This window comes from Ursus arctos, unplaced genomic scaffold (genome assembly GCF_023065955.2).
Source record: "Ursus arctos isolate Adak ecotype North America unplaced genomic scaffold, UrsArc2.0 scaffold_10, whole genome shotgun sequence".
In the NCBI taxonomy this organism is placed as follows: Eukaryota; Metazoa; Chordata; class Mammalia; order Carnivora; family Ursidae; genus Ursus; species Ursus arctos.
In genome coordinates this window covers 35903064-35927928 of record NW_026622764.1, presented here as the reverse complement: position 1 = coordinate 35927928, position 24865 = coordinate 35903064, and positions in this window count along the sequence as shown.

The following is a 24865-nucleotide window of genomic DNA, read 5'->3' as shown; positions in this document are numbered from 1 at the left end:
TACACAGCTGCACCGATGATCTCTGGGAAATTCAGAAGGAAATATTAGACCCCTGTCAGAATGGTTATCACTGGAGTGGAAAATCGTGTTCCTGATAGTAATATTTTCTTTCTTTAGTTTTCCTTTTTTTCCTCATTGTGAGTATAACTGCTTGTGTTTAAACAAGGAAGAGTATTAGTTATTCCAAAAGTAATTAGATATAAATTCTTTTACAACAACAAAAAAAGTAATTACAAAAATTGCAAATATAGATTTTTTCATATTGTATGTGCCTTTTTGTGAAATGACATACTAAATATAAATTTATTACTTTAAATATAATAGACTGCTTTGATACATTTGTATACAGTGTTATTTCCTAAAAAAAGCATATAATCAATTTAAATACGTCTGTAGAAATTACATCTTTGTTAAATTTTCATTTTTAAATACATGGAAAACAATTACAGAAAATAAAAATAATTACATCAAAAGTTTACAGAGCTCTAAACTAATTTTTTAACTTGGTAGTATATAAAATGCAATATTTTAAATACAATAACTACTTATTTAACATTTGATATATATTCTATTCTTCAAATGATTTACTGTCTAAATAATGGAGTAAAAAGATAATCTAATTACTTATTATATGGAAACACGGCCTTAATTACAAGTAAAATTGAATTGTATAGGCATAAGGATCAATAAATCCATATTATTTAATAAAAGACAAAATACAATGGCAAGTCATTCCAGCTGACATATCTTAAATGTTCATGGGGGAATAACTTAATCACATATGAGTGTCAATAGTCACTCTTCCTTGCCCCACAAAAAAAATATATGAATTAGTTGCTTGAAAGGAAAATTTCACAATGTAAGAATCAAGGATTTTTACAAGAAAATAAAATAGTAGATTTGATAAACATAGAATAGTTCTTTTTGAGACATGCAATGAAACTGACAAATCTATAGAAAGATTATTTACTAAGGAAAAGAATACATTAATAAGAAAATGTGCTATAAATATGAATAGGTTAAACATATCACAACATTATGGAATATAGTCCATGTATTAAGTGTTCTAATAAATTTGAAATTTCTGAGGGAAATATGCAGAATTACAATACACAAATATGAATATGACATATGAATCATATGCATAAATGAACATTTATCAGAGCATCCTTTATATTGATAAATAATTGCTATAATCCAATTACCCAATAACAGGGATAAGTTAAGTACAGTTTGTTACATACATAAATGAGAATAATTAAAAAATAAAAAAAGTAATGCTGTAGAATAAGTGAAATCTTTTGAACAAATGTTAGTAACATATAATGGAAAAATTACTATATTAGTAGTAGTGCCATTTGGTTAAGAGGTAGATACATGTAGATACACATGCATTTTACAACCTAGATAAATGTATACCATAATAATATAGCAACTGTAGGGCACGATGTTGGAAATATTTTACAGAATATTTATTTTGTTATAAAAATATTTGATAGTATATGTGTTACACTTAAATGGTGGAAAAAATAATAAAACAAAATAGATAAATGTTTTTCTGCCGAGGTAAACTATAATTCTAAATCTAATCCTATCATGAAACATCTACCTGGCTCTTAACTGAACTGAAAGTTATTTGTTCTCTCAAATGCCATACTTCATGTGAAAATGTTTATCTTCTCTGAATCAAGTGATCATCGTTTTCCTAACAATTTACTAATAATGTTAATGTTGATTTTGTAATGCACATAGACTCTTATTTTATCCAAGAAAGTCAGATTTCTTAAATTAAGTCACATTCTGGACACAATGTTTTGATCACTTCAAATCTGAATGTATTTCAAATGAGTAGGTACTTGGACAATTGAATCTGTTCAAACAAAATAAAGAAGCAATTAATTTCAAAGCTAATTAATTTATTCTGTGACTAATAAAAACAAACTACAGGTGAACAATGATTTGTGTTATTTTATCTTCCTTTATGTTACCATTATTCAGTTTTCTGAATCATATACTATAAGCTACATTGATATGTTTATTCAGCAAATATATATTTTCAGCATGTAAAATAAGTTAGAAATGGTGCCGTGTACTGGAAACAAAAATACAAACTAAGCACAATTCCTATACTCAATAAGAGATAAGAATATATTATTTGGGGAAAAAAAGCCATTATATCTAGCTTGCCAAAACCTTCATAAAGGAGTAGTTTTGAAGGATAAAGAAAAATTGGAAAAACAAGAGGCGTTTTTTACATTTCAAAGGGAATGACAAGTAGATAGCCAAACCCATACAACAGTATTGAAGAGTACATATGAAAAAGGGTGATTTCTAGGAAATAAAGTTGAAGAGGCTGTCAGGAGTTAGGTCATTGATAAATTCTCCTATAGGCAAACATAGCTAAGTATACATTAAATATGCACAGTTACTAAAGTGAATTTGGGTAGGAAAATAAAAATTGTATTTCCACTAAAAGGAGAAGTCTGGAATGTGAAAGATTATGGGGTAAGATTACACATAGTGCCATATGCTCAAATACTAGACAGAAACAAAGATATCAACAGTAATGTCATTGTGTTCCTCAGATCAAAGAATGCTACAACAAGGGTGCCAAAATTTAAGGAAGAGGTTGCTCCATGGGTTTCAAGAAAAATTTAAGTTCTATAGGCTATGATCTGGAATTTAGTAGCCATCTGAACACAGCAGTAATGGCATTTGACCTCCAAACAGTAATAGGCTTAATATGAGATTCCTTCCTCCTTAAAGCTGAGCCTCTGTGCAAAAGATCAAAATAAACAACATCCATGAACCCAACTTAAACTACGTCTTTATTATAGTTATTATCAAACTTGACACCCCTTTCGTAAAACCAAGTCTGAAGGGGATAGAATGTAAGGAAAAGAAGGTTAGAAAAAAAAATCTGCACAGTGGCTTAGATATCAAAGAACAAAATACGCCTATTTATTTCACGGTTTAAGGGATGGGAAAGAGATTGTTAATAGGGTAAGATCCCTGATTTAAAATAAAATAATACTGGTGGGACTACTAAAATGGTGGAATGAAGACCTCCATCACACATTCCTCCATGAAAGCAAGGAAAACCCTGGCAAAAATGATCAAAATCAACAATTGTAGAACTCTGAAAGTTAAACAAAAGCTTTTTAAAAAATCTAAGAACTGTTCATTCAGGAACAGCTGCTAAATCTCAGTAGGAACAATAAGGTTTGTAGGGCTGTAAATCTATTTCCTCCCAGCACCCACCCATCACTTTGCAAGTACAGTGGATGTGAAACCAGCAGCCTTGAAACTACCAAAGGAAACAAATAATGGACAGAGTTACTAAAATTTCCTATTTCCAGAGCACTGCCACTTCTTGACCTACCTTGCAACTCCATTCCCAGGGCATTGTTGTTATTTGTCTCGACTAGAGCTTCGTTTGAGAAATGCTTTACCCCTACCGCAGTTATTGGACACGATCAGTGGTTTGTTTAACACTACAGATGACTGAGGTTATGACACCTGGTGGTATAACCAAAAGCGTGGACAAACTTAAAAAGAAGAGCTGGGAAATGAGATGTTTTCAGAGAGAGCTTTGAAAAGCCCTAATATTTTCCTGGGGAATCTGGAAAGTCACACCCAGATGCAGGGCTGTATGCATGGTCAGGAAAGACCTGTGAAGGACCCAATCTTCACTTTGGTCAATCTAAGGACCTTCACAAGCAAAACATGAAAGCCAGTAAGAGAAAAAGATAGCATCATATAAAAGAAACCATGGAGGCCAGAAGGTAATAAGGACACCATATTCGAAGTGGTGGAGGGAAAAGGCCTATCAACAGAGAAATCTTTATCCAGAAAGCATACTTAGAAAATGAAGGAGAAATTAAGATACCCCAAGATAAACAAAACAAAAAGAGAAACAGAGAAACAGAGACAGAGAGAGAACATGTGGTTGGCAGACCTACTCTTTGAGAACTACTAAAGAAAATTGTTTAGGCTAAAATGAAAGAATAATTCAAATGAAATCAGCACCATGAAATAAAGAACACTTGCAAAGTTAACTATAGAGGTAAGTATAAAGGACACCCTAACAGTATTTTTATAACTATTTTCTTCTTCCTTAATATTATAACACAACTTTATAAACTAACAATTATAAAACCATGTTGATGGGATAACGACATATAACGATGTTATTATTTTAATAAAATAACTCAAATTAGGGGTGAAGAAATTGTTCATAAAAGAGCATTTTTCCTGTATGCTTTTGAATTAAATTAATATTAATCTGATCTCTATTCTTTTATTTTTTATTTATTTTTATTTTTATTTTTTTTAAGATTTTATTTATTTATTTGACAGAGATAGAGACAGCCAGCGAGAGAGGGAACACAAGCAGGGGGAGTGGGAGAGGAAGAAGCAGGCTCATAGCAGAGGAGCCTGATGTGTGGCTCGATCCCATAACACCAGGATCACGCCCTGAGCCGAAGGCAGACGCTTAACCACTGTGCCACCCAGGCGCCCCTGATCTCTATTCTTTTAAATTATGATGTAATACCCTTAGCACCCCCCTCCCACACACACAAATCTCAAAAAGGTTATTAAAAAAAGAAGGAAAAAATAGCAATAGAATTAGAAAGGCACATTGAAAATATCTATTTTAACATGAAAGAAGGCAATAAGAGAGGAAAAAGGGAGCAAATACATAAAACAAATAGCGAAATCAAACAGCAAAATGGTAGACATAAATCTTATCAAATCAGTAATTATAATACATGCAAATAGGTTAAATGCTCTAAAAAGCAGAGATAGTTGGATGGATACAAACACATGATCCAGCCACTGCTGTCTATAAGACACATACTTTAAATTCAAAGATATAAATAGGTTGAAAGTAAAAAAGATGGGAAGATATGTATTATGCAAACTGCAACCACTAGCAAGCTAAATGACTACATTACCATCAGGCAAAATTGACTTTTAGACAAAAAAAATTTTTTACTAGAGACAAAGAAGGACATTTTATAATGATAAAAAAGTATAACTCAGTCTAAAGTTATGGTAATTATAATCATACATGCTCATAACAATATTATCCCAAATTACATGAAGAAATAACTGAAAATAATATAAGGCAGAAATAAACAACTCAACAAGAATAGTTGGGGACTTCCATACTCTATTTTTTTTTTAAAGATTTTATTTATTTATTCAACAGAGATAGAGACAGCCAGCGAGAGAGGGAACACAAGCAGGGGGAGTGGGAGAGGAAGACGCAGGCTCATAGCAGAGGAGCCTGATGTGGGGCTTGATCCCACAACGCCGGGATCACGCCCTGAGCCGAAGGCAGACGCTTAACTGCTGTGCCACCCAGGCGCCCCTCCATACTCTATTTTTAATAGCGAATAGGCAGGAGATCACCAAGGAAATAGAATCCTTAAGCATTAGGAAACAGCTAGACGTAATAGACATCTACAGAACACTAAAGTCAACAATAGCAGAAGATGCATTCTTCTCAAGCACACACAGAAAATAATCCTTGAAAGATCATATACTAGACCATAAAGCAAGCCTGGATAAATTTTAAAGGATTGACATCATATAAAAAATACGTTCTGAAATCAGAGGAGAATTGAATTAGAAATCAATAACCAAATGAAATATGGGAAATTCACAAAAAAGTTAATATCAAACAATCCATATCTCTATGACCAATGGATCAAGGAGATATCATATGAGGAATTATAAAATACTTTGACATATATGAAAAGAAAAGCACAACACACCTAAACTTAAGGGATATAGTTAAAGCAGTGCTTAGAGGGAAATTTATAGATGTCAAAGCCTATAGCTCAAAAGAAAAAAGATCTCAAATCAGTTGACCTTTTTTCCCTAATGACCTAGAAGAATGGACCAAATTAAAACCAAAGCCAGGAGAAAAGTGAAAGAAATGTTAGAGCAAAAATTAATGTAATAGAAAACAGAAAAACAATAGACAAAATCAACCAAAAGTTGGTTCTTTGTAGAAGGTTATATAAATAATTAATCCTTAGCCAGACTAAAGAAAAAAAAATCAAAACCAAAAGAAACAACCAAAAAACAAACAAACCATAAAACCAAACAGAGTAAACAAACAAAAGTTCAGAGATGTTAACATTCACAAATATCAGGATGAAAGAGAGACATAGATACCTGCCATCAAGAAATACAAAGGTATATTAGAGAATCCTATAAACAACCGAATGCCAACAGATTAGGTATCTAAGATACTAAAGTGAAATGGATAAATTCCTAGAAAGACAAATTATACCAGAACTGACTCATAAAGAAACAGAAAATCTGAATGAATCTTTAGTAATTGAAAATATTGAATTAGTAATTTTTAAACTTCCCACCAAATCAAACAAAGAAACAAAACAAACAAACAAAAAAAGAAAACATAGTCTCAGATGTCTTCACTGGCAAATTCTACCAAAAAATTTAGGTAAGAATTTATAACGATCCTTCAAAACTCTTCCAAAAAAATAAAAGAGGAGCAAATACTTCCCAAGTGATTCTAAGAGGCCAGAATGAGCCTAACACTAAAACTAGACACAGATACCCCCAAAAGACAGAAAACTAGTGACCTACATATCTTCAAAATATAGACAGAGAGTCCTCAGAAAAGTATTAGCAGAGAAAATCCAGCAACTTATAAAGTAATAAAAAGACTAACGCAATTTTAAAATAAGAAAAGGATTTGAAGAGGTATTTCTTTAAAGAAGAAATACAACTGGTTAATAAGCCCAAGAAAATATGTTCATATTCATTAGTCATTAGTAAATGCAACTCAAGGGGCGCCTGGGTGGCTCATTCCTTAAGCGTCTGCTTTGGGCTCAGGGCATGATCCTAGCGTTCTGTAATCAAGCCCTGTGTCAGGCTCCTCCTCTGGGAGCCTGCTTCTTCCTCTCAACTCCCCCTGCTTGTGTTCCCTCTCTCGCTGGCTGTCTCTCTCTCTGTCAGATAAATAAACAAAATCTTAAAAAAAAAAAAAAAGTAAATGCAACTCAAAACTATACTGAGATATCACTTCACATACATTAAAATGGTTAAAATAAAAAGACTGATAATAACAAGGGTTGATGAGAATGCGGAAGAAATTGAAATCCTCCTGCATGGCAGGTGGGAATGTGAAATGGTGCAATTTTTTTTTTTAAGATTTATTTATTTTTTTGGGGGGGTGTATACAAGTGGGGAGAGGGGCATAGGGAGAGAATCTTCAAACAAACTCTCCACTGGGCATGGATCCCCAAGCTGGCTCCATCCTATGAGCCATGAGATCATGACTTGAGCAGAAATCAAGAGACGGCTGCTCAAATAACTGAGCCACCCAGCACCCAGAGGCAGCCACTTCCTAAAACAATTGGCAGTTCCTCACAATATTAACATAATTACCATATGGCCCAGCAATTATTCTGCTATGAATACACCCAAGAGAACCATAAACATTCATACAAAAATTTGTACAGAAAAGTTCATAGCAGTGTTATCCACAGTAGCCAAAAAAGTGGAAATAATCCAAATGTCCATCAATGGATGGATAGATCATTATATATAGTGTATGTATTAAACAGAATATTATTCGGCAATATAAAGGAATTGATATTGATACATTTTTCAATGTGGATGAACCTTGAAAGCATTAAGCTACTTAAAATGTCAGTCACCAAAGAAATTTATTATGTGGGATTATTTGAATAAAATGTCCAGAATAAGCCGATCTGTAGAGACAGGCAGTAGATTAATGGTTTCTGGGGGCTGGAGAAAAAGGTGAATGAGAGGTATTGCTAAGAGAATAAATTTTGATTTGGAGAGATGAAAAAGTTCTAAAGGGAGATGGCGGTGGTTGCAGAAGTCCATGCTTCTACTGAAAATATTGCATTGTACATTTTACATGGATGAATTTTATAGTTTATGATTTCTATCTCAATAAATTTGATTTAAAATTTGACAATATGGGGTGCTTAGTCGCCTCAGTCAGTAGAGCATACATCTCTTGGTCTCAGGGTCTTGAGCTTGAGCCCCACATTGGGCATGGAGCCTACTTTAAAAAATTAATTAATTAAAAAAATAAAATTTGCCAATGAATTTATGAATAAAACAGAATTATCTCCGCCCATCTTAACTCAAAGATAAGGATCAAAGGAACTACTAGATGTAGAAGATACAAGGTATAAGCTGCTCTTTAATATATGCAGTAATGTCAAAATCACATGAGTAAAAAATTTGAGTATTACAGAAATTTATTTTTAAAAAGCTAATTTCATGCATACTCACAATCCATAAAATTAAAGACAGAACAATATTATTTATAGAATAAAAGGAAATAGACATAAAGATAAATAAAACCAACTCAGAAGTCAAAAAATTTATCTTTTCTGAATGGGAAACTGGTATTTGATAGAGGAAATGTAAAATAATAAAGCCCAAAAGGAATAAAATTAAATGAGAATATTTGTAACAAGAAGGAGTACTATGATTAAAATGGCTGAAATGATTACATCACTAAAAATGAGCACACAGAAATCTAAATGAGCATTAAAATAAAATATCAACTTAATGAATATAAAAATATATGCTAAAATAAGAATAAGCTGTAGAATAATATTTACATAATCAATCATAGTTAATCATATATAAAGAATCACTTGGGAATAGTGTCTATATAGGCATCATAATGTAAAGTCCAAATATTGATCCCACAAAATTTATAATGCAATTTTATTGGCAAGACAGGGCCGAGCTGTATGCATAGGGTCAGGGTTGAGGTGAGAAGGATAGCTAAAACTTTATCCCCTAATTGCAAATAATTAGAAATTGCCTAAAACCAAAAGGTAAAGAAATGGCAATATAAACAGTATTTAGGGACCTGAAGGTCAAAACCAAATTTAACAGCTACAATAATCAAAAGTGCTTGCCTCTGGGTTGCAGAAAACATGGCTGAAAGGAAGCATCTGTCTTTAACAATTTTACACACATTCATAATTTTGATAAAAATGAAGAGAATAGTAAATAAAACTACCAGATTCGGTATCTGTCAGATTTAATATTGAGAAAACAGCTATAATTTTGTATTCTTCTGAATGTTTGAAATATATCATACTTTTAAAAAGATGCTTTTATAATATTTTATAAAGTGAGCAAATATCCTAATTGTGTCCACTCCTTTTTATGTGTAATTAGAAATACATTAACAGATGGGCTCCCTCGTAAAATAGAGGAAAGTAATACCTTTCCTTTTTTCAAACGTGTAATTTCAAAGGCCTTTTAGAAGTAATATTAAAATTTCATTCCTAATCTACTAACTTGTTTTTGCTTCCTTGGAGTGTATAGATAACCTTTTCAAATATGTGATGTCATGTATGAATAATAATTAAAACCCAAGCTTGTTTCTGTTAATTACTATATATATATTCAACAAACAGAAGAAACGAATGGCTAATACTATTTTGAATCTGGGATCAAATAAAATTTTTTTTGCATTTTGAATGAATTTTTATTTTATTATGAACTCAACTTAATTTCTTTCACAATCCCATTAGTAGAAATGTAATCATAATGTTTGTTAACTCTATTTCCACATATCTTTAGTAATTATGACTGAATATAAATTATATAAAGATACGATTCTCTTCAGTAGCTTCAAAATAATTATAAGCAAATGTCTAAATCTACCTTTGCTGTATTTTGATGTCTGTACCAGTGGGGGCCTAGAACCCAGCTTGATGCCACAAAGATTATTTTTGTTGAGGACTTTTTAATTTTTGCCAAAAGTCTGTCAAGGCAGATTGAAAAAGCGTCCTATTGTTTTTTTCGTAAATTTGATTGCTACAATTAAGATACAATAAAGCTTTCACGGTGTGCTTACTGCATTCTGTAGGGGTACGCTGAAAACAGTTCATTTGTAGATTACCTATTTTGCGAAGTCAGTTGGAAATATTTTATTACACTTCTTTGCCTAATTCTCTCATCAATAAAAAAGGAAAAGGTGCATCATTTGTCTTCTCTTTTTAAAAGGAAAAAAAAATTGATCGTAAAACAAAACAAAGTGTAGAGCAGGCTATACTAATAATAAACCAAGCTGTTTAATCTCAATCTCAATATTCATTAAAGTCTTATATTGCCTACCTACAATCTAATTACTTGAGTATTTCATATACGACCTCTCTTTTTCTTCTTGATGATCAGTGAATATGCTTCCTTCTTGTAATGAAGACAATAGAATTTCTATAAGTGAGCGTATCTCTGGCTAAAAAAATAAAATAAAAAGGAAAATTGATTTTAGAAAGCTTTAACTAAAGCCTACTAAACGAGGACACAGCCCCCACCATTTCTGCTTCTCCTATGGCTCTGTTCCATTGATTATAATGTCCTTGGCGATAGAGGTCACGTTAATTTTATCACATCCAAGGATTCTAGGTGAAATATGTGGCACATGTGCAGGCTGCATGCTCGTTTGTCACATTATTACTTGCTGTCACTTTTGAAGGTAGGTGTCTTTTTGAAGAATGTGCCACAGCTAGAGGGTCATGTTATTTGCATAAAGCTCCGAAAACTGTCTTTCCAGGGAGAATGACTAGGATGTTGCTTCATTTTCTGTTTACAGAAAGCATATAGCGGACAGCTGTCAGGAGCCGATGCTGACGGTCTTGTACATGGATAGTTCTTAGAAAAAATTGCTTAACAACATATTAATGAATTGTAACTAAAAATTCCATTTACTGGTCTGCATGTTAGTTTTACAACTCAGAATAAAGTAGTTCTGGTCTGCTGTCAGCAGATATTTTTGCTTTATAATGTCAAAAGATGCCTATAAATTGAAGTGATTTATAGAAGCTTCTATTGCTTTTGGTTGATAACCAAATAATTTCCTTCCTTTACAAAATTAAAGAAAGAAGGATAGAGCTGTATTTTTGAAGCTCTTATAATAATTTTGCCAAAGATCTTAGGAGGATTTTCAAAATAATGCAAGGGTAAATGTTATCATTGCCTTGAAATACTATATTATAATGCATATAGTATAGGAACTTTAAAAAAAAGATGATATTTTTAAAATTTGAATAATCTGATGGATGGATAAATATATCTTTTCTTGAAATTATGTATAAGATTAATTTTTTTAAAAATCTGTAATTTTAAAATGATATAATAATGAAATTACTATAAGCTACAATGACAAAAAAGCTATTTCTCTTCTATGTAATGAGATTTTTTAGTATAATTAAGAAAAGTATATAATTAGATATATAAATACATGCATGTGCATATGCTTAGATTCTTTTGATTAAAAACAAGACAGAAATATATTCAATCAAAATATGGAATATAAACAACATATTCCTTCAAACACATCATTCAGTTAATTATTTACCTTGCTGGGTTAAAGAGAACTATAAATTCTTTCCTGTAATGTGCATCCAGATGGGTCTTTTACCTCCCCTTGAATCTGGACAGGCACTGGGGCTGCTTTTACTGATACAATGTGGCAGAAGTATTGTTTTTACAGTTTCCAGTCTGGACCTTAGGGAACTGGGGGATTTTCAAATTCCTCTCTCACAGAACACTTCTGAATTGCTACACAAAAAGTTTAACAAGGCTGATACACCCGTGGAGGGGCTCCACGGAAAATGGAGAGGCAGAGTCCAGCCTCTAGTCAGCCACACCTGTGTGCCAGACATATGAACAAAGCCTCTCTAGATTCTTCAGCCCAGCACAGTCGTCAACTGAATAGCACTAAATCACCTAATAAGGCATAGAGAAATTGCCTACCTGAACTCGGCCTGAATCCCTGATCAACAGATCAGAAGTATCATAAAATGATTGCTGTTTTCAGTTTCACATTTTGGGGTGGTGTGTTACCAGCCGTAGATAAATGAAACAACTACCTGTGTGCATGTCCTTTAAAACAGAAGTACTGAAAATTCTGAGGCAGTTTTCAAGCATAGCTTCTCTTTATAAGCAAGACCCGAAATGACTGTTAAAATTAAACAAAATATTCTTCGTAATTTCCAAAATCCCCAGTGAAGACAAGTTGAGTGTTATACAAAGAGATAGTTGGGGAAACAATGGTTATTTTGTCATTTGGTAGCCAAGCATTTATTCTACAGCTCAATAAAATTTGTTCAATAATTCACATCACAGGTGCATAAAAGAAGGTGATCTAATTGGAGTGTGACCGCTTTCTTCCACTGGTCTATAGTGACCTGACTGGTTTGAATGGTGATACAAAGGTAGAGAAGATGGAGAAATAGAGAAAATATATCAGTTAGAACTTTTGATTATATTGAATAATAGTGTTAGGAGTTAGTTGGACAATTAGGTAGTCAGGGCCAGGGTCCCCAACAAGAAAACAGGGAGCTGGGACAACTAAGACAAAAAACACACTAGCCTTCTGTTTTACAGCTTAGGCAAGACCACAGTAGTATCCTGTCTAGCAGCCTCTGCAGAAGTGACTTTTGCAAAACATCCTGAAACAAAACAATGAACCATGAAACACTGCTAAACACTTGCTGAAGATCACTATCCCAGGTTGAGGCAGTTAGTCTCCTGGCAGCCCATAAGATCATCAGCGTGTGAACAATAACCTGATAGGTAGACCAGTGCGTGATTAGAGCGCTGACTGGCACAGCTTAGCAGCCAATCCACGGGGGCCCACACTCAGGATGTTCAAAATAGTTCTGCAAAAGAGCTTATAAAAACCCCTAGATTTGAACTCCAAAACGGCAACCTCTCGGGTCCCCTCCCTCTCTGGGAGCCTTGTACTATTGCTCAATAAACTTTGCCTTGCTGCCCACCACTCTTGGTCTGGTCTATCTCTTCATTCTTTGAAGCAGTGTGACCAAAAACTGTGGGCACTAAGGAGACAGAAATCCTGTAACAAGAGGATTTTTAAAATTGCTTCTGAATCATGCTCAAACATGTTTTCTTTAAAAAAAAAAAAAAACATGCGGGTGTGGTAAGCTATTCAGTGAAACACGTTTTTACATATGTTTTCTAATGAGAAAAACTTCCATATAAATGTTGCTCATCACTACTTTTTCCAGTGCAGATGTGGAGTTGTCCTAGAACATGGACTCTAGAGGCAGCTGACCTATTTAAAAATTATCTTTTCAGGGGCGCCTGGGTAGCTCAGTCGTTAAGTGTCTGCCTTCGGCTCAGGGAGTGATCCCAGAGTCCCGGGATGGAGCCCCACATCAGGCTCCTCTGCTGGGAGCCTGCTTCTTCCTCTCCCACTCCCCCTGCCTGTGTTCTCTCTCTCACTGGCTGTCTCTCTCTCCATCAAATAAATAAATAAAATCTTCAAAAAAAAATTATCTTTTCACTTCTTACCTAAGTTACGTACAGACGAGTCTGTATTTCACTCTGAGCCACAGCAAAATATGAATACAAATAGTTTCCACCTGATGTTCTGCTATGCAGATTAAATGCAATAATTGATATAGAGTCATTAGCACAATATCTGGCAAATAAAAGTACTTACTAAATGGTAGCAAAACTATGATGTAATTTGAAATCATTTGAGAATTCCCTTTCATTACATATATATTTTTTTTCGTGTCAAAGTTCTATCTCTTTACCCCTTGATAAGCAGATGCTGAAACTTCACACAGATGCCAAGGAGCCTCCCTGTGAAGTAAACATGGCATCCTAACCTTTTCAATATTCAAAAGTACTAGAGCGTCAGCTGGCGTGAACGGAACCCAGAAGTCCTAAGGAGGTTCTTATTACGGAGCACGGTATGTGCACTGGTCACTCAGGCTTAATACCTAGAACTGGATGTGCTAGACTAGTTCTATGCAGAAGTAGCCACTTTCTTCCTGGCATAAATATAGATTTCTTCTGCCAGTAAAGAAATAAATTTGGGGTGCATAGGCAATTTACAACACCATCTTAAATATGAAGCAAAAAAAAAACTCAGTTCTTCTCCATACACACATACTGTCTCTCCAGACACACACACAAGCGTGCGTGTGTTAATCTGTCAAGCCATGAAGCTAAGCGTGCTGAAGAACGTATTCTTTCATTTGTAGAACTTTTGGGATTTCATGTGGATTTAATACTTTGTTGATAGATTTGTTAGTCTGTACTTGGTTGATTTATTTGTCCCAGTTTATGCTCTCCTAGGAAATAGATTAGTTCAGTAGCATGCAGGCAAACCTAGTGGAAGTATTTGAGCAGAAGGCATGCTACAACATGGCAACAATAAAGCTCATGTAATTAGAATACATGGACACTGATGCACTTGACTGAAAGGTCAGGTAGCAGACTGCGTGCCTTCACACTGACCACCTGGAAACCTAAAGCCTGCCTTTCAGATGCAGATTTCTACAGAAGAGAATTTGAAAGTATTTTGGAAGTGTGAATGGGTAAGGAGATATTAGGTAAATTGTCTAGAAGTTGCTTTTGCATTAAATTTTACTTAAGGTATGAAAAATTCAATTGCTCATATCCCAGAATAGAAGACTAATGATGAAGATATTACAAGGGCCTTGTACTATAACCTGCCCCCACTCCCCGAGATATATAAACCCTTGCGATATCACTGATGTGGAAGAAACAGGACAGTGAATTTTATTTATTTGTTTTCTCTTTACTCAAATCTCCAGATGTCACTATTTACAGTCACGAACTCTTCACATATCTCTGACCCTACAATCAGTGTGGCCTTCATCGACTTTCCAGCCTTTTTTCCTTTCAATGTTTATAAGCTTGTAGCTACTGAGGAAGAAAAAAAAATTCCCTCCAAAAAATCCTATTAAATTAAGTCTCATGACAGGTTGATAATTTAAAAAAATTATCTGGCTATTTGAAAGTGAGCAAGAAAAATACTTGTCAGCTCAGATGGAAAAAGGGAACCAAGCAGAAATTAAAAAGAAAAAAAAAAGTGAAAGATTCCTTGACCACAAGGATTAAAGCAGGCACCTGGTAAGTAACATATGGTGAGATTGCCTTGAAATATTAGTACTTCTTAAATTTTCTTTTAGATATTTTGACAAATACAAATATACATCTCATCTTATCATCACAATATATCTTTTGAAAGAAATAAATTTTGGTTTTTCATTGATATTTTAGCCATACATGCATGCAAATAAAACTTGTTACTATTTATGTTTATCCATTACTGACCTGGAAATGGCACTTTGTGACAACACTTCCTATCAATTCAATGATAATTTATTCTTCTAATGTGGGTAGTGATATTTCTCTAGGCAAAAGACTGTCTATACTCTTTAACAGAACACATAACTTAAGGGTGTTTGCATTTAAAAAGATTGGCAATAATGTTCAGGAAGTCAGATGAGATTATTTTTAACATTAAGCAATATAACATATTAAGCCATGTAATATACTGACAGAAGACCCAAAGAGCAACTCTCTGCATAAAATACCAAATCAGCATAAATTAACCCTTTAGCATTTAAAAATATTAAATTATAAATTATAGAGTTTGAGTTCTAAATAACTGTTGAAATTGACCTTATAAATGGAAAGGAATCCCAAATGAGGCTTATGAAATATCTTTATCTTTTCTACTTCAATTTCTATTAACAGTGCACTTAAAAGTCATTGGAATGAATTTGCATAATCTACAAATATTTAATTCAAGAAGATAATTATGATTTTTCTGAACAATTCTTTTTGGTACCATAATAAAATGTATAATGCTGAAAAACATATTTCAAAAAATGTTTGAATATTTTCTACTATAAGCAATACTGGAATATAAATATGTGTTTCCAAATTTACAAATATTGGGTGACATAATTACTAGAATAAAATATGAGTGTTCTGTTATTTTAACTATTTACCAATTTATTACTAAAAATTATTTATCTTTTAAAGGATATGTGTCAATACTAGCTATCTATATTAAAATATATATATATATATAGCAACTAATATATTTCAGAGTAATTATATTGTCAAACTTTTCCATAACTGTTTTTCAACTAGTAATTCTTTGTCCATTTAATATACTACAGATTTTTACACAAAAAATTGTTTGGATTAAAATTAAGTACTTTAAATTACTAAAGTAGATTATAGCATAAAAATCTAATATTAAGTATAAAGTAATTACATAAGTGGTGAGCTTTCTGCAAATAAAATATCTACAGTGAAAGAAGTGGTTAAACTGTGGCAATGCTTTTTTCAAAAGTTTTTAGGGTCTTAGATTTGTGTAGAAACCATTATCTCCTTTAAAAAAAACTTTTAAATTTCACTTTTGAAAGATAATAGTTAAAAGGGAAGGATAAATAGAATTACATAATTTATTGAGATATTTTTCTGACTCTGCTATAAAATAGTATATAAAATATTCTAAGCAGTGATTTACACAGATACACATACAAATATATACAGGACCAACCACACCTATGTATAACCAGAATATAGACCAAAGTGTTGTTAAAATATTAGTGCATCCTCTGAAATATGATATAAGATTAAATGTATAGACATTGGAATCCTCCTTTGAATACCTGTTGTTTAGGCAGACTTGAATTTGGTTTTACATTTCTGAGTCTTCAATCTCTTATTTGCAAAATAATCTTAACAGATTGTGACAGTTCACTCAATGCCCTGTTCCTATAATTGTTTTTATTGTATTTTTAATCTGTTTGCTAATCTAATTTCCTTTTATATCCCTAATGTAGATTTACGTGTGTGTGTGTGTGTGTGTGTGTGTGTGTGTCTGGGAAGAGAAAGAAAGGTGGAGAGCAGTCCTCTTTTAAAGTGGTACTATGTCAATGGAAACTCAGACATGTAGGATCATGTCCTACTTATAGACACATCTGTAGTATAAATCTATATCTATATCTATACAATGGAGTTTGTAAATATGTGTTTATATTTATACAAATTATTTTTCTACACTACTGTATTTCATAATTGATTCACTCCCCAATGTTTTATACGATGTATCCATGTTGTGTACGTAACCCAATCAAACATGCAATGAAATATATTTATAAAACAAAAAACCCATAAGATTTACATCCTAATTGGAATGTTTTAAAAAGTCTAACGTATTAGGTCTTGAGGGAAGCCTCAGAAAATCCGTAGAAGTTTATAGTCTCTGACAGTAAATGTGATTAAATTAGAAACCAATAATTATTTTTTTAAAACATAATCTTAAAATTATAATATGAAAATCCCTTATGCTAAACAAGAAAAATGAGGAAATTACAAAATGACTAAAATATAAGGGTAATTAAGAGATGTTTGGGTGGAGCAGTTGGTTAAGCACCTAACTCTTGGTTTCGGCTCAGGTTATGATCTCAGGGTGGTCGAGATTGGGCCCTGCCTCAGGCTCCACACTCAGCGTGGAATCTGCTTGGGTTTCTCACTCCCTCTCCCTTTGCCCCTCCCACTCGTGCTCTCTCTCTAAGATGAATAAATAAAACTAAAAAAAAAGGCAATTAAGACATTACAAAAACATCCCATGTGACACAGGGTCACTTCTTTAAAATCTTCATTATGTTTATCAGAAATTATGAACAAATTTTTTAAATGGACTCAGTATTAAACTCAAGAAGATTGAATAATAGAGTAAAGCCAAATAAGATGAAAGAAATGATAAAAATAAGAACAAAATCTTTGAAGAATGGAACAGAAAAACATGAAATGGTTTAATAAAATGAAAATCTAATTCTTGGAAAATGATTAACAATTTTTGCCACATGAGACAAGAAAAATATTTTAAAAGTAACAAATAAAGAAACATATAAAGAAAGTAACATATAAAGAAAGGGAAAACCACTAGAAATGCAGTAGATATTTGAAAAATAAAAGAAAACGGTCAACAATCATATATCAAAAAACTTTGGAAAATAATATGAAATGGTACAGTTCTGAAAAAAGTGATTAAGTTGTGAAATCGGATCAAGAGAATATGAAAACTGTAATTACCCAAAAACAATTAAATTAAATTAAAATGATATCCAAAATTTTTCACCAAGTCAAAATTTCCTTGGGATTTTTTCCCTTTATATCTGTATCTTTGATTACCCTTTTTCTGTGCCATTTCCTGACCTGTTTCCAAATTCCATTTTAAAACTGTGAATTCCTGTGTCACTGCTTATGCTGTATTGAAAAGAATCCATTTCTACGATTACAGCTTTTTAAAATTCATACTGAGTTTTCAGCAGCACTTGATTTGTCCCCGTGTTCTGCTGACTATTTTCCACTTGATTCTTAGTGTTATTAGTGCTTTATATAGAAAATACTATAACTCTGTTAAAGGGCAATGACCTGCAGTTCTCCTTGTCTTAGCTTAATAGACTTTAGAACTTTGTGTTAGTTGAGAAAATAGTTGATAGCTAATATTTTCTTTTTTTTTTTAAGATTTTATTTATTCATTTGAGACAGAGAGATACAGAGAGAGAGCATGAGCAGGGAGAGAGGCAGCAGAAGGAGAAGCAGACTCCCTGCTGAGTGGGGAGCTGGATGTGGGGCTGGATCCCAGGACCTGGAGATCATGACCTGAGCGGAAGGCAGACGCTTAACCATCTGAGCCACTCAGGTGCCCCAATAGCTAATATTTTCTGCAGAAATGTGATTTAGCAAAGAGAACAAATTAGAAACCAAGCTGTAATATAATAAAGGGCACTTGCACTGATCTGGGCAGTGTTACTTGGCCACTGTTCAGAAAAGATAAAAATAATGTATGCAAATTAGATGTAACTGGAATTAAAGGATTTTAACAAAGATAAGTTAAAGAACCCAATTTGGTTTTAGTGTTTGGAAGGTAAAACAGTTTTTCAAGAAGCAATATAATATTGGAGACTTGGTTCAGATTTTTTTCTACAAAGTAATTTGGAATATAGAAAATGGAATTGTACAGGAAGTATACAGTATCTCTTATCTTGATATTAATTAAAATTATGAATACAATTTTGAAATAAAATGTGTTTAAGATATAATTTTGATGACGTTTATGTGGATTTTTCAAAATCTGCAAAATTCTGTACCAAACTTTTAATATGAATTGCTTCTGTATATTATTATATTAAATTAAAAGAGAAAAAATTATTGATTTGCTCCTTCTTAATATTATGGTATTTTAAAATTCCTTTTAAATTCATTATATTTAGAGGCACCAGGGTGGCTCAGATGGTAAAGCATCTGATCTGATTTCAGCTCAGGTCATTATCTCAGGGTTCTGGGATCGAGCCCCACATCAGGCTCCACACTCAACACAGATTCTGCTTTGGATTCTCTCTCCCCAGAGATCTCCCTCGGTCCCTTGCCCGACTCACACACTCGCTCTCTCTCTAAAATTAATAAATAAAATCTTTAAAAAATAAAGTAAATGCATGATTTAATAAATTTCTACTGTATTAAAACATATATACAGGACTGCATTTTGTTTGTCAGTGTAGTACACAATGGAATACACACTGAACATCTAAACGGTAAGTGTTATATTGAGCTTAGCGAATGGCACTTAGTAACCTCCAATATATGTTAGCTTTTATAATTTTGATACTAATTTTGTCCTGAAAAATGATGCTTACATGAAAACTTCATGTTATTGAAAATGTTATTTATTAATGTTATTTATTTCTTCATCAATAAAATGAAAAGGATTGATATAATGATCCTTGATGAACTCTAAGTTAAAAAATTAATTTACAGGCAATTTTTTGCTTTGCATCTAAAACTGCACCAATCTACAATTTCCTGAATGTGGGCCCAGGGGGAAAGTAACTTTTATATGCTCCATTCCGTGTCTTCATTAAAATTGTGCTAATATTAAAGAATTAGCTATAGAAACATGTTTGAGAAAGACTTATTATGTAAACATACTAGTCCATGAGAAAGCAAAACCATCAAGGGAAAAACTGCTGTATGACTATTTTTTACAAATCTATTTCCCAAAGACAAAGCTCTGAAAATGTTCCTTTACCAAAGAGAAGAGCTTGCCTGAAGCAAATTTGGACAAATTACTTTTCTTTTTTTTTTTTTTTTAAAGATTTTATTTATTTATTAGACAGAGAGAGACAGCCAGCGAGAGAGGGAACACAAGCAGGGGGAGTGGGAGAGGAAGAAGCAGGCTCATAGCAGAGGAGCCTGATGTGGGGCTCGATCCCATAATGCTGGGATCACACCCTGAGCCAAAGGCAGACGCTTAACCGCTGTGCCACCCAGGCGCCCCTGGACAAATTACTTTTCTACATCTTCTCATTTGCTTCAGCTTACCTTTACCACTTCTAAACACCAAATAAAAACCTATTTACATACAGACTATCTTCCACTGCCCAGACAGATAAAATTTTACTTCGTTTTCTCCGACCAAATTAATACAGAAGCCACCTCCTCCCCTTCCCTAAGTAACACAGCACTTCAGTTTACCATGCATTATAAGCTATGAAGAACTACACTCTTGGTTCATATAACTGTTTGATGTCCAGGAGAATAATATCTTCAAAAATGTGAAAAATTTTGAAGGACGGACAAAATAGATAAAGGAGAGTAAGAAGAACTGACTTCCAGTTAAAAAAAAAGAAAGAAAAAAAATGTATTCTGTCTTATACTATTCATCGGCTTGGACAAGGACATGGCACCAAATAGGAACTCAAACGCTAATGAAAGGAAGAGGAAGAAAGGGTAAAAAGAGAAATATGTAGTCTTCTACTTTGGGGGAATACATTACAAGACTAACATAATAAAGCAAAATGAGATAAATCAGTTTTACATTAAATCTTGACATATAACTACTCTTATCTCCTCGTTATTTCAACAGTTATCTGAAATTAATTATTTTCATATTTTTCAAAATCTCATTCATTTTTTTCCTTTTTGATTTTGAACAGCAAGCTTAACCTTACTACTATGCTCCTCAAGATTGAAGAATGGGCACCTGGTTCTTTACATCCTCCTAGGAATACCTTTTCCCCTTCCCGGTAACGGTCTGCCTCATTACTAAACACAGCCTAAGGATTAATTCCAAAAAGAGGACTTAATATTAACTGATTATTCCTGTCCCTTCTAGGGACTATCAAGATTAACATCATGTCTTGTATCTCTATTTATCTCAGTCTCCGTAAGAAATTCAAGACTTGAACCACTGTCATCTGTACACTGTCTCGTATATTTCTTAATTTGGTCAATGCCACATCCTACAAAGTTAACATTGAGGCTTCCATTATCTCTCTGAACTCTGTAACAGCAAAATGTCCTATATCCTCAATGTGGTTCTCATGTTTCTGTCACTTTATTTCTCTGAGTTTTTCAATCTAAAAACCTAGTTGTCATTTAACATTAGTGTGTTCTGTGCAACCTCCATAAGCGGTCTCTGTTATGTTGGTTTTCCTTTCCCATACTTCCCACATGGTAAAGCCCAGAGATGGAATACCCGTCCTCCTTACTCCTTACTGACATTTCAGTGTTTGTTTCTCCTGGTTTCTAACTTTTTCATCTACTCACTTTGAAGTACACGGTACTTCTAGTATTCTATCCCCAGCCCCCATTGTTTCTACCACTGCCTTTATTGGAGATTTTAAGATGTGGATCACATTTCCTTCCCAACCATTTATCCTGCCATTGTTATTGAAATATCCACTCTATATAGACGCTTCCATTTGGTATCTTAATTTTTCATGTCTAAGATGTCTTCTCCTTTAAATGCCTTGTCTTTCAATTCATTCAGTGATCCACCCACATGGTTAAACACTAGAAGATTTTGATACCTGCAATCTCTTCAAAATTTCAGTGTCAAGCATCTGACATTCAGAATACCACTTAACTTTCCAACTCACTCACTATAGAATCCCAACTTAAATATTTTGAATTCTACCAGAGCTTCAAGCCCATTGTCCTTACCATCTCTGTCCTTCCTCTCCCCTGCCACACTCCACCCCCACACTTCTCCCTCTCTCTCTCATGTTTTTCCCTCACTAACCACTATTCTAATTACTTATTTAAATATTTAAGCAAGTATCTTATCCCTTTCCCTCTGTCAAACAATTTGGGCAAAACACCAACAAAGTTCAACATTCAAATTCCTACTTTTTATCTGTTGCCAAGTAGTTGGACAAGGCTGGTAAAAAACACGTAACTATGCTGATTTTAAATTTATTTGACCTCTCAGGTGGGGTCTCAATGCTGATTGTCAATCATTTTACATGTCCTTAGTCACCATACTCTGCTATGCTCCAATATTTCATACATTTTCCACTTCACTAAATCTTTAGTCCCCTTTCCTGTACACACTTTCAGCTGCTCACTTTCTCCATTTACTAAGGAAACAAAAGCAATCAGAAGAGAACGCTTTCTCTTAAAGTTTACTCCTAAACCACTGGATATTCCTTTTCATATTCCCATCTCAAAATAAGGGCTTAGTCCTCAGACTTCTCCCCTACTCTATCTATATCCATTTTCAAGTTGACATGATCTTTACTGAAGCATTTAAATAGCATCTATCAGGTGATGACTACAAAATTCACAACTCCAGCTTTGACCCTTTTCCTAAATCCCAGATCAAACTGCCAACTGAACATTTCCATTTGTATGTCTAATAAAATGAACATGTCCAGAGACAACTTTTAATTTATACCATACCTGCCCTGCCTCACTTACCTGTACTAAAGTTTCTCCATCTCAGTTAGTTTTGCTTCCATTCATCCAGGTCTCAAGCCCCAAACCACAAAATTATCTTCTTCATTTCTCTCACATCCATGTTAGTCCACTGGAGAACTGTATTGCCTCTTCTTTTGATATATATTAAGATTCTGAACATTTCTCATCTCACCCTCACCACAACCAACTTAGTCCCAAGAACCAGCATCTCTCTTCTGGATGATGTCATTTCATTCACTCACCTTCTAACTATTCTTTCTACATACAGTATCTCTTCTTCATACAGAAACCAGAGTAATCTTCTAAGTGTATCTCTGCTCAAATCTTTCCAACATTTCCATCTTAGAATAAAATCCAGTATCCTTACCATGATTTAGAAGTTGATACCTGAGCTGATCCTACCTTATCTTCTGACTCACCCACTCACTCACTTTGTCCTAACTGCTCTGTTCTGTTTGTTTGTTTGTTTGTTTTCCAGTTCCTAGGAACAATCCTGGAAAGGCACCTACCTCAATATTTCTTTGAGACCTCAAATCTCTATTACTTCGTGTGGATTGCTCTCACCCTAGATATCTACTTGGCAAATACTCTCACTCAGATATCTGCTCAGAGGTTCTTTACCTCACCAGAAATAATAGGAGATGATATCTAAAAATATTCCAAGTATATAGTGACAAATAGAGCTTTACAATCTCTAGACAAAGAGATATATAATTTAAAATTGTATATAAATCTCAAAGAGATTTTATCAAGTATATTAGTTAATTCAATGGCCGGCATTTTATCTGCCTCAAGAACTTTTCCCCAAACTTTCCACAGTCATTGGGAAAGAGATTAAAAGTAATCTTTAAAACAAAAACACACTTAACCTCATTTATTTTGCAGGGATAATTAATTATGTCTACAAAGTGGGTAAAATGCCAATGATAGCTCTAAAGAAAGGGAAAAAGCGTATTCAGAGTCTTCTGTCGGAGCATTACTCAGAATAATACTGTTGTCAATAGTAATTGGATAGGGTTGTATTTACAGAATTATTTGGAAAGGTTTTTCTTGTCTATCTTCACAGGATTTAAAGAATGATGTTGCATGTTTTTCAGAAAACCCTTCCATAGTCTAATAAAGCATCTTGGTGTAGAATAGTTTTCCTATAAAACCACTTAAATTTCTTTGACTATTTTTTTTCACTAGTTTATGTATAATCCTTGTTCATTAATCCAGTCAACATATTTTATCTCCATCAATAAGCATTCAATATTTCAATTTTGATGATGTTTTGCATATCTGCTAAAAGTCCTACACCCACTTCTTTCTCCTATAATTGAAACATATAGTTCATTAATTGCTATAACTGTCTGTACTTAGGACTTTACTTTTTCCAGAGGTCATTCTCTTTTATACAAAAAACAAAAATAAATAACTAAACACAAAAACCAAAACCCACCATAGGTTCTTTAATGTACATAATACCTTTATTCATGGATAACAGCTGGTGATTGGAATTTTAGCATTTAACATATTTGAGAATTACAGATAATTAACTACCTCAGGGAAAATATTAGAGTGTTTAGTGGTTCATATATAACTAGAAATTTTATTTTTCTTATACAAGAAAAAGGGAATTTTCATTTTAATTACATTTCTGATGGTTTGATTTTAACATTATAAAAAAATCAAAGCATTTGAGAAGGAATGTCAAGGGTAAGAAATCTATTGAGGAGAAAGAGTTAAATGTAGCCCATTTTGAAAAGGGCTAGTTAACTCTGTGTCTCAGGTAGAATCATTTAGATTCAGTTTGGACTATTCATCTCAAAGATATCCCAATGAACTTGGCTAAAATGATACAAGAAATACCTCTGGATTTTTCAGTCCTTTCAATTGATTCAAAGCACATATGATATTCTTAGGTAAAGTATTTGACTATTTGGGAGGCCAAGTAGTTGATGATGATGATGACGTAGATTCAGAGGTCTTTTGACACTGAAAGAATACCTGATCTAATTTGTCAGTATCTACAACTAATTTACAATTTTTACCAATGTATTTTTGTTTTATTAAACGGAGGGTGAGGAGGAAGATTTGGTGCTCAGAGTAACTTATTTCTTGCAATAAAAGCATCTTTCAAATCTCAGTGGCTTAACAGTATATAAATATTTTCCCCCTCACTCACATCATTATTCAATGTCATGAGAAACTCCGTTTGGCAAATATCCTCCAAGTGCTGACCCAGGGACTCACTCCTCATCCA